Source organism: Mytilus galloprovincialis, chromosome 4 (assembly GCF_965363235.1).
Source record: "Mytilus galloprovincialis chromosome 4, xbMytGall1.hap1.1, whole genome shotgun sequence".
NCBI lineage: Eukaryota > Metazoa > Mollusca > Bivalvia > Mytilida > Mytilidae > Mytilus > Mytilus galloprovincialis.
Genome location: NC_134841.1, coordinates 28,628,835 through 28,638,554, shown reverse-complemented (window position 1 = coordinate 28,638,554; position 9,720 = coordinate 28,628,835).

The following is a 9,720-nucleotide window of genomic DNA, read 5'->3' as shown; positions in this document are numbered from 1 at the left end:
CACGAGCTGGTTGACTGTTATGGAAATTACCGTTTCACAGATGATTGCGGATATGTTTCTTGTGTCGTAACTACAATTCCCGTCCCTTTCAATTTAGACTATTTACCGAATTTGTTATAACATGAGCAAGACGGCGGGTGTCACATGTGGAGCAGGATCTGCTTACCTTTCCGGAGCACATGAGTTCACCACTGGCAGTTTTTGGTGGGGTTCGTGTTGCTTATTCTTTAGTTTTATATGTTGTGTCATGTGTACTATTGTTTGTCCGTTTGTCTTTTTCATTTTTAGCCATGACGTTGTCAGTTTAGTTTCGATTTTTGAGTTTGACTGTCTCTCTGGTATCTTTCGTCCCTCTTTTAGTCGACAGGATTTCCGATAAATAGATGATATACGAAATCTACATAGCGGACAAAAATGTTATCTAGAAAAAAATTCAAGAGCAAATTCAAAGCAGGTCCAATTGACATCGAGTTCATTATACATGTTCTCTCTTCAAATTCTTCTTCGAACAGCGGTATTCAACTGATGCCTTTATTGTATTAAAGATTGATCACTTGGTTTTGCCATTAATTACTTGAGTCAAGGAGGAGTAACAAAATTTTCTAACAAAAATACTGATCTCCAAGGCAAATTCCAGAAAATTCCAGAAAAGTGAAGTCATCAAAAACTGACCAATTAAAGTACTATCCAATAAAAAAAACTGCCATATTCCTGACTTGTCACAACCTGGATATATAGCTAGCTAAAGCGCCCACTTGTTTGACAATTGTTATTAGTTGTGTGTAAATTGGCAAAATAGGGAAGGCAACCAATTCATCACTCTACTCTTTATTTTATTTTTCAAATTTGTTTGGCAAAGGACAGTCCTTCTTTACCAGTCAGTCTAGGTTTCGGTCAGGGGAACCTTGCATGGTTTTTGCATTATATACTTTACATGGAAAAAGGTAAATGATGAATTTAAACACACAAAAAAAAAACAACAAGAAAATAAATCGCAGGAATATAAGGCACATTATGGCACGAAGCTTTGTTCATTATCACTTCCAAAACGTAATTCTCTACGACTTATTTAAAAACCACTGTAACAAACCCTCATACAAAACCAATACAAATCAATACGGATATTGCAAGTCGCAGACTGGAAATAAAAAAGAAAAAGATCATTTCTTTAACGTTCTTTGCCAACAAACACTAGATGCCATCAACTTGGGGAATACCCTCCATCACAAATCAGTTAAACCGAAAATACTTCGATTTTTTGGAAATACTAGGGATTTTCTACCTCCGGAGTAGATTTCCTTACCTGTATTTGTCCTAACTTCAAGGAATGTTTTGATCCTCAATGCTCTTCAACGTCGTACTTTATTAAGCATTTTTAACCTTTTTATTTTATTCGAGCGTCACTTATGAGTCTTTTGTAGCCGAAACGCGCGTCTGGCGAAAGTACAATTTCAATCCTGGTATCTTTGATAAGTATTGATATTTTAAAGATCAATCTGTATCTATCAATTATTATAACTTTACCAAATCAATTGCAACTACACTTTTAAATTTCAAACACGTGTTGCCGGATCTGAATATTGACGACTTCAAGTCTAAACCTCATGATTGCACCTGTGTTAGTATCCCGTTCATAGAAAATCCGACTGGCCACGTTATTACTCGTGACTTTAACATTCTTAATTAAACTTCTCTGCGAAATGTATTATCCAAAGACCCGCAAAATCACGAGTCTAAATCCATCAATTAGAAACACAACTTCAAAATACTGATGGATTCAGTTGAGGATTATGCTAGACAAAAGGTTAAACACGAAAAAGAAGACGCAGATACTCTTTCAGACTGGATAAAGGCTGCGAGGTCAATAATACAAATAAGAAAGTGAATGGGTTTATGAAAACCCATGCTACATCAATCTTTTAAGACACAAACGTGCAAAACACTTGTCCTACCTCCATGAAAAATATGTTGTTGTCTCTGCAGATAAAACCCCAGACAACGTCGTTTTTGTGTGTTAATTACATAACATTAACGGCTTAAGAAATTAATCAGGTAATGACAATTCACTAGGAAACAACAATATATACCCTCACAACACTTACCAAAGAGGAAATAACTGATAGTCATAGGTCAGTTCCGTGTTCTTTTGGAATATCAACCAAAGATGAAGAACTTTTTGGGGAATTTTGAATCCTCAATGCTCTTCAACTTTGTACGTGTTTGGCTTTATAAATAATTTGATATGAGCGTCACTGATGCGTCTTACGTAGACGAAACGCGCGTCTGGCGTGCTAGATTATAATCCTGGTACCTTGATAAATATCTATTGGAATCCTAAACTACATACGTATCCATACAAACAACGGTATATTGATGAAGTGCTCCATGAAACCAAAAATCTAAATTATCAACATCAAAGTTATTGTGGAATAATGTACCTTTTCTAGAGTTGGTGTGAATTAGATGTAAATACTGAAAAAATCCTCAGATGTTTGAGAGCTGTAAGACTCTTTCATCTTGCAACAGCATGAAAACTTTTGAATTTTCTATACTTTACACAAATATTCCCCATTACAATTAAAAAGACAGATTGAAAGAGTTGGTCCTGCTTTGAATCAGAAAAAAGATCGGCCAATGTAAATAGGGAGGGATAAATCCTTTGTAGAAAATGATTGATAAAACATGTTTTTATAGCTCTCTTAACCTCTCACTTGTATGACAGTTGCAAATATTTTCATTATATTGAGAACGATGTGTGAACAAAACAAACAGACATAATAGTTACCTTTTTCAACTGATTTTTATAGTTCGTGCTTATGTTGTACTGTTATACCACTGTCCCAGGTTAGGGCGAGGGTTGGGATCCCGCTAACATGTTTAACCCCGCCACCTTATTTATGTATGTGCCTGTCCAAAGTCAGGAGCCTGTAATTCAGTGGTTGTCGTTTGTTTATGTGTTACATATTTGTTTTTCGTTCATTTTTTTACATAAATAAGGCCGTTAGTTTTCTCGTTTGAATTGTTTTACATTGTCTTATCGGGCCTTTTATAGCTCACTATGCGGTATGGGCTTTGCTCATTGTTGAAGGCCGTACGGTGACCTAAAGTTGTTAATGTCTGTGTCATTTTGGTCTTTTGTGGATAGTTGTCTCATTGGCAATCATAACACATCTTCTTTTTTATATAGACATAATAGTTATCAAAGGTACCAGGATTATACAAGACATAAAAGGTAAAAATGTTACAAATAAGGGTACAGCAGTCAACATTATGTTATAATCTTAATCACTATAAAACAAACAAATATATCTAGAATGAAAAACAAAAATGCATACCGACAAAGCACATCAGCAAATAAAAGTAAGGAACATCAAAATTTCCGGGAGCACAACGTTATGACGGGATGTACAAGTACTGAGTCACCTTAAATGGATATCACCAAACATATACTAAAAGTAAAAGTAATAATTTACAGAATACTGCAATACGTTATAAAGATGACAAACAATGTCAGCACCTAGAGTGTATACATCTTCTGACATCAGACTCGGACTTCTCTTGAACTGAATTTTAATGTGCGTATTGTTATACGTTTACTTTTCTACATTGGTTAGAGGTATAGGGGGAGGGTTGAGATCTCACAAACATGTTTAACCCCGCCGCATTTTTGCGCCTGTCCCAAGTCAGGAGCCTCTGGCCTTTGTTAGTCTAGTATTATTTTAATTTTAGTTTCTTGTGTACAATTTGGAAATTAGTATGGCGTTCATTATCACTGGACTAGTATATATTTGTTCAGGGGCCAGCTGAAGGACGCCTCCGGGTGCGGGAATTTCTCGCTACATTGAAGACCTGTTGGTGACCCTCTGCTGTTGTTTTTTATTTGGTCGGGTTTTTGTCTCTTTGACACATTCCCCATTTCCATTCTCAATTTTATTTAATACACTAGTGTATTATTTGTGAAGATACGGAATATTCATCAACAAGATCGTGGTATCTCCCGATAAACGTTTTATAGGGAAAAAAAACAAAAACTTGACGTTCTTTGACATATACAGCGTTCATCAACTTTATGCAATAGATGAATTTACGAGATACGAAAATCGGAAAACTACTGGCTGCTGCCTCTTTGTTAAACTCTGGAATTCATAGTTTGCATACTATAGATTGAAAAAATAAATTGGAAAAGGTCGAATTGTCTTTTTTTATACTTCGGACGTTCGGTTAATCAAGACAAACTATGTTTTTAACAATATCAATGTGGTTCGTACTGTAAGAATTAATCGATAAAAAAAAATATACCTACAATTTAACAGCTGTTTAAAAGTAAAATCACAAAAACGTTATTCCAAGGAAAATTCAAAACGTAAAGTCCCTAACCAAATGGCAAAATCAAATGATAAAACACATCAAACGAATAGACATATATTATGTGAGTTTGACTCTCCCTCTGGTCTCTTTCGTCCCTCTTTTAAAAGTTTTGACAAAGGAAAAAATTTGTCTTAACCTTGTTTAATATATTATACAATAAAATTTGGTAAACAAATGCTTGGAGTAAGTGCGAATTATATGTTGCATCTTATTTCTTACAATTACTTTCATGATATAAATCGAACAAATTCGGCAAATAAAAATCTTTATGGTTTACATTGCGTGAATATCGCTCGTTAGATTAAAACAATGTACATGACCAACTAATTCAATTGAAATAAACGAGAAATACTTATTGGGATTTTCTTTGTTTACAGCCACAAAACAGCATTATGTCATGACCAACACACCAAGGATCTATCAATTTAACGAAAGGTTTTTGGTACTGGGTTTAGTTTAATTTCCCAAAAAAAAATAATCGATAAATTTAAAGAATCATTCTATTTTTAAAATTATTTTGGACTAAAATTCTTAATACATCTTCTGCATCAATATGTTTTGATAAATCTCGAATAAAATACTGAGATTTATAAATCAATTATAGATCGATTAAGATTTATATTTCTTTTATCATGATTTACATTTAAAAAAATATTCAAATTAGAAATTGCGTCTGGAGCTGGCATGTCAGTTAACTGCTAGTAGTCTGTTGTTATTTATGTATAATTGTCATTTTGTTTATTTTCTTTTGTTACATCGTCTGACATCGGACTCGGACTGAGACTCTGGCGTTTGTTAGTCTTGTGTGATTTTTAATTTTAGTTTCTTGTGTATAATTCGGAGTTTAGTATGATGTCCATTATCACTGAACTAGTATACATATCTTTAAGGGTCCAGCTGAAGGACGCCTCCGGGTGCGGGAGTTTCTCGCTACCATGAAGACCCATTGGTGGCCTTCGGCTGTTGTTCGGTCGGGTTGTTGTCGCTTTGACACATTCCCAATTTCCTTTCCCAATTTTATTTTAAAAAGTACTTGAAAAATGAAAAAAATAAATAAATAAAATCGAAGTAATTATTAAACATGGACTTCAAGTTTTCTGATTTTTTTGTTACTTGTACTTAACGATATTGGTAGTATGGTTTATTTTACCATCACAGATGAAGCCCCTATATTTTCCTGATAATGTAATAAAGACATATTTAATCCCAATCATACTCCTCCGAACTCCTACAATATGGATCTGAGAGAAACGAAATGAATTAATAGGACTGAATAATAATATTTTTATAAGATGGTGTGATACATACAGGAAATCAATTCCAAACCTTTATTTTACATTTTTAATCCACATAAAGCTTTTGTTATCCCTCCGGTATGTTTTTTTTATATAAACCATAACAATCTGTCTATTTCAAAATGTTGGCATTATCTTTTCCAAAACGCTCATAGCCATTGCTATAATTAAGGAAAGTTTTGAAAATATAGAGTAATTTGTTTGAAAAAACTGAAACATAAACTTCTCCTAAATTACATCAATCATTTCAATTAATTATAAATTGCACTAGTTGTGAACAGTTTGGCGGAAGATAACAAGCTCTAACATTTGCTTTGAAGCAAAATATTGTTTCCATCTAAAACCGTTATTAAAGACGAGAACGGGGGGAAGTGTCGGTTGTTTTCCGGTCTATCGTAATGACATGGTAGTAACAATGAGATGTAACCAAAGGCTTTAGGATCTACGTATTGGAAAAGAAATATTAATCACTGTGAGGATGCAATTACACACAGACATAAAAGGATGTTCTATAAAACAGATATATTAACAACGTTTTGTTGGTAATAACATCTTTCTAGTATCTTAAGGGTTAACGTTTAATATTCCGTTTTCTAAGATCTATTATTGACAATTTAGAGTAAATTATATCTATTTGTCTTGTTATTTCTCCTGTAGATTATCATAGTTAATGACCGACAAATCTTTATTAAATGTCCGCGGTTATTTGTCATATGACACTTAATTGTCAGAGTCATTATATAGTCAATAGGAGTCTATAGAAAACGTTAAGAAAATTGAGGAATTCATCTTACGAAAATAATCAAACCGAACTACAATAACTGTAGGTATTCATATTTCCTTTGCAATATAGTCTTTGTTTAAATTAGTATTGGTGATTTCGACTTGGTTTGATTGTTATAATTAAAACTATAATAACCATCAAAGGCAAATATACTTTTGGTAAAATGATTATTAATTCTCTCAGTGTGGATTTCATTAACCATTTAAGATTGTTTTACAAAACAAACTACCGGTATCTGAATAATTAATTTTATTTCCATCAATGGAAACATACGTTAGATTTGGAAAACAGGTATATTTCTTTTAGCTGGTATTTTGTTTAAATAAAAATCTTTATTGCGGTTTAAACAATAATCTTTATATAATTATACAATGTTTTAACACTTAACGCCAAACAAGAATTTGAATTTACCTAATTATGAACAAAGATCTGCGATGTTGTACAGAACTTAAATTATTACGTAAAATAATTTAAACATGAAAATCAATCAACTGATTTATGTTAAAAACAATGAACAATAAATAAAATATATTAGACAGTTACCAACGATATCCACCGAATCTAAATTGTGACAAACACACACAGAACGTAGCGTTTCCAAACATGTTTGCGGACGCCTCCCCTTATATTAGCAAAATTGAAAGACAAAAATACAGATATTATCAGAGAACAATAACACAACCACGGGATGTATAAAAACAAAGCCACGTCATATGTAGAAACGAAAAAAGACGTATAGACAAAGCATATTAGCAAAAATGAAAGACAAGAATACAAAAATACATTAGTTGAGTCTGACTTTGAACTAGCTCTAAGTTACTACGAGTACATATTTAGATCTGTATTTTGTATATGTTCTGTACAAGTTATCATTTTGTACAAATTATAATTTGTACAAAAAAATTGTACAAACTATAATTTGTACTTTGACTTTGTACAAATTATAATTTGTACTTTGACTTTGTACAAATTGTAATTTGTACTTTGACTTTGTACAAATTGTACTTTGTACAAAAAGTGCCTGTACACATTATAATTTGTACTAAATAAGGCTAAATTTCACTTATAACTTGTACAATATTTTAAATATAATAAGTTTCAAATCAAATGATAAAAAATAAATTCAATTTGAATTACGAATCAATATGAAACACACTGATATATTTACAATACTATACAATACTATATAATGCTCTTATTTGTTTGAGCAGGTTAGCGAACCATGACACCTCGAATTACACAATAAATTTAGCTTTTTACATTTACACTTTGAATTATTACAACCGCCTTTACATTTGCAAGAGAGATAACCCTGTCCACCAGTTTTTGAAATTTTTTTTACAGCTTCCCTTAGGGAAAGTTGTAAATCTGGAATTTGTGTAACGGACAAAGAAGAGTCACTAATTGATTCTAATTGGTTGTTGCTTAAGACTCCTGATTAATTACCAGCTATTGTCCCTACACGATATCCAAAATTTCCTACTCTACAACAACACCTTGTATATTCCTCGGATTGGTCGGTGCTCGGTCATATTGTGGTATTGGGATAATAACGTTGTCTCCAACAGAGAACTCGCTCAGTTTCTGTTTTGTATTTCTTGTAAGGACATCTTCTTGGATTTGTTGGCCAGACAATGCACGTTTTCTAGCAAGAATGATTGGGGTTCAATAGTTGTACTTGTTGATCCATAATCGTTAAGTTCTCTTTCTGATTCTACCGATTCAGCATCTGTGTTTTCATCCGTTCCATCAATCTCATTTACCTCTTTAAACACTTTCTCCAGATCATCCTCAGTTTCAAGATTTGGCAAAAGTTCCTTGGGCAAAGAAGATGAAGATAAACATATCTTTGGGTCAGAACCAAACAGAGCATGATAAGGCGATTAATCAATTACTCTGTGATATGATCTATTTTTTCTGAAATTGCACGAAGCGCAAACCTTCAGACCACTGTTGTGTGTCATTGTCATTCATCTATGATATGAGCATTTCTTTAATGTCTGCATTTGCTCTTTCTACAGACCCTTGACTTTGGGTATGTCTTGGTCGCCCATGAACTATTACTAATTCTGACCATAACGATTTCAGTTCAGAAATTATAAGTGCAGTGAACTCTCTTCCATTATCGCTTTGGAGGATATGGGGTGCACCAAAGAGAAGAAAAATGTCAAGTAATTGATATGCAACTTCTCTTAGAGTTCAGAGCTCTAAGCACGCTAAATTTAGTAAGATGATCTTGATAATGCATTAACCATTTAAATTCCTGGTAGGGGACAGATTGAAGGTCTACAAGGTCAACCTGCCCTCTACAGTTGAAGTCAGCAGAAATTATAGTTTTGATATGTCAGAAAGTTTTCTTTTCAAGATACATTGTTCACAGTTGGTTGTAAATATGCGTATTGCTTCCCGGCTAATGTTAGCAATTTTTTTTTTTTGAGTTCTTTGTTAGTTTTATGGAGACCTCCATGACTGACCCTAATATGTGATGTTTTTATGATATCATACATATCCTCAATGAATAAGTAGTAAAGAATGGTGTCATCTGAAAGTAAGAATTAAACCATTTTGAGTATGGCACAAAGCTAAACTACCATTTTGTTCTAAAGATAATTATGTTATGAGCCCTAACAGCGATATTCTTGTTCAAATATTATAAATATAAGCAGATCTGTGAAATAGTTAAGCTCATATTGTCGTCTGTTTTGTGACCTAAAGTTCCTTAAATAATATGTGTACACCCTTATTTACCGTTATCATATAGAGTTATGATTTTAGGTTGATGTACCAAAATGACTGCAATCTTATGCAATAATGCATAGTTTGATTATTTTGATACATCGTCATGAATATGCATGAAATATTTGCCACTGAACGTTAAGCAACCAACAATCAATTATACACATCATAAGACCATGATAATGGTATGATAGTCAATGAGACAACTCTCCGCCAGAGACCAAATGACATATTAGTTACCAACTATAATTCACCGTATGGACTTCAACAATGAGCAAAACCCATACTGCATAGTAAGCTATAAAAGTCCCCGAAATAACAAATGTTAAATAAATAAAGGCAACACTAGTGTACCACTGTTCTTAATTCATAAATCGATTGAGAAAAAAACCAAACAAATCCGGGTTACAAACTAAAACTGAGGCCTAGGGAAACGCATCAAATATAAGAGGAGACCTACGACACAACAGAAATACAACATTAAAATGTAACACACACAGAAGTGAACTATAATATAACAATGGGAATTTTCCTAAC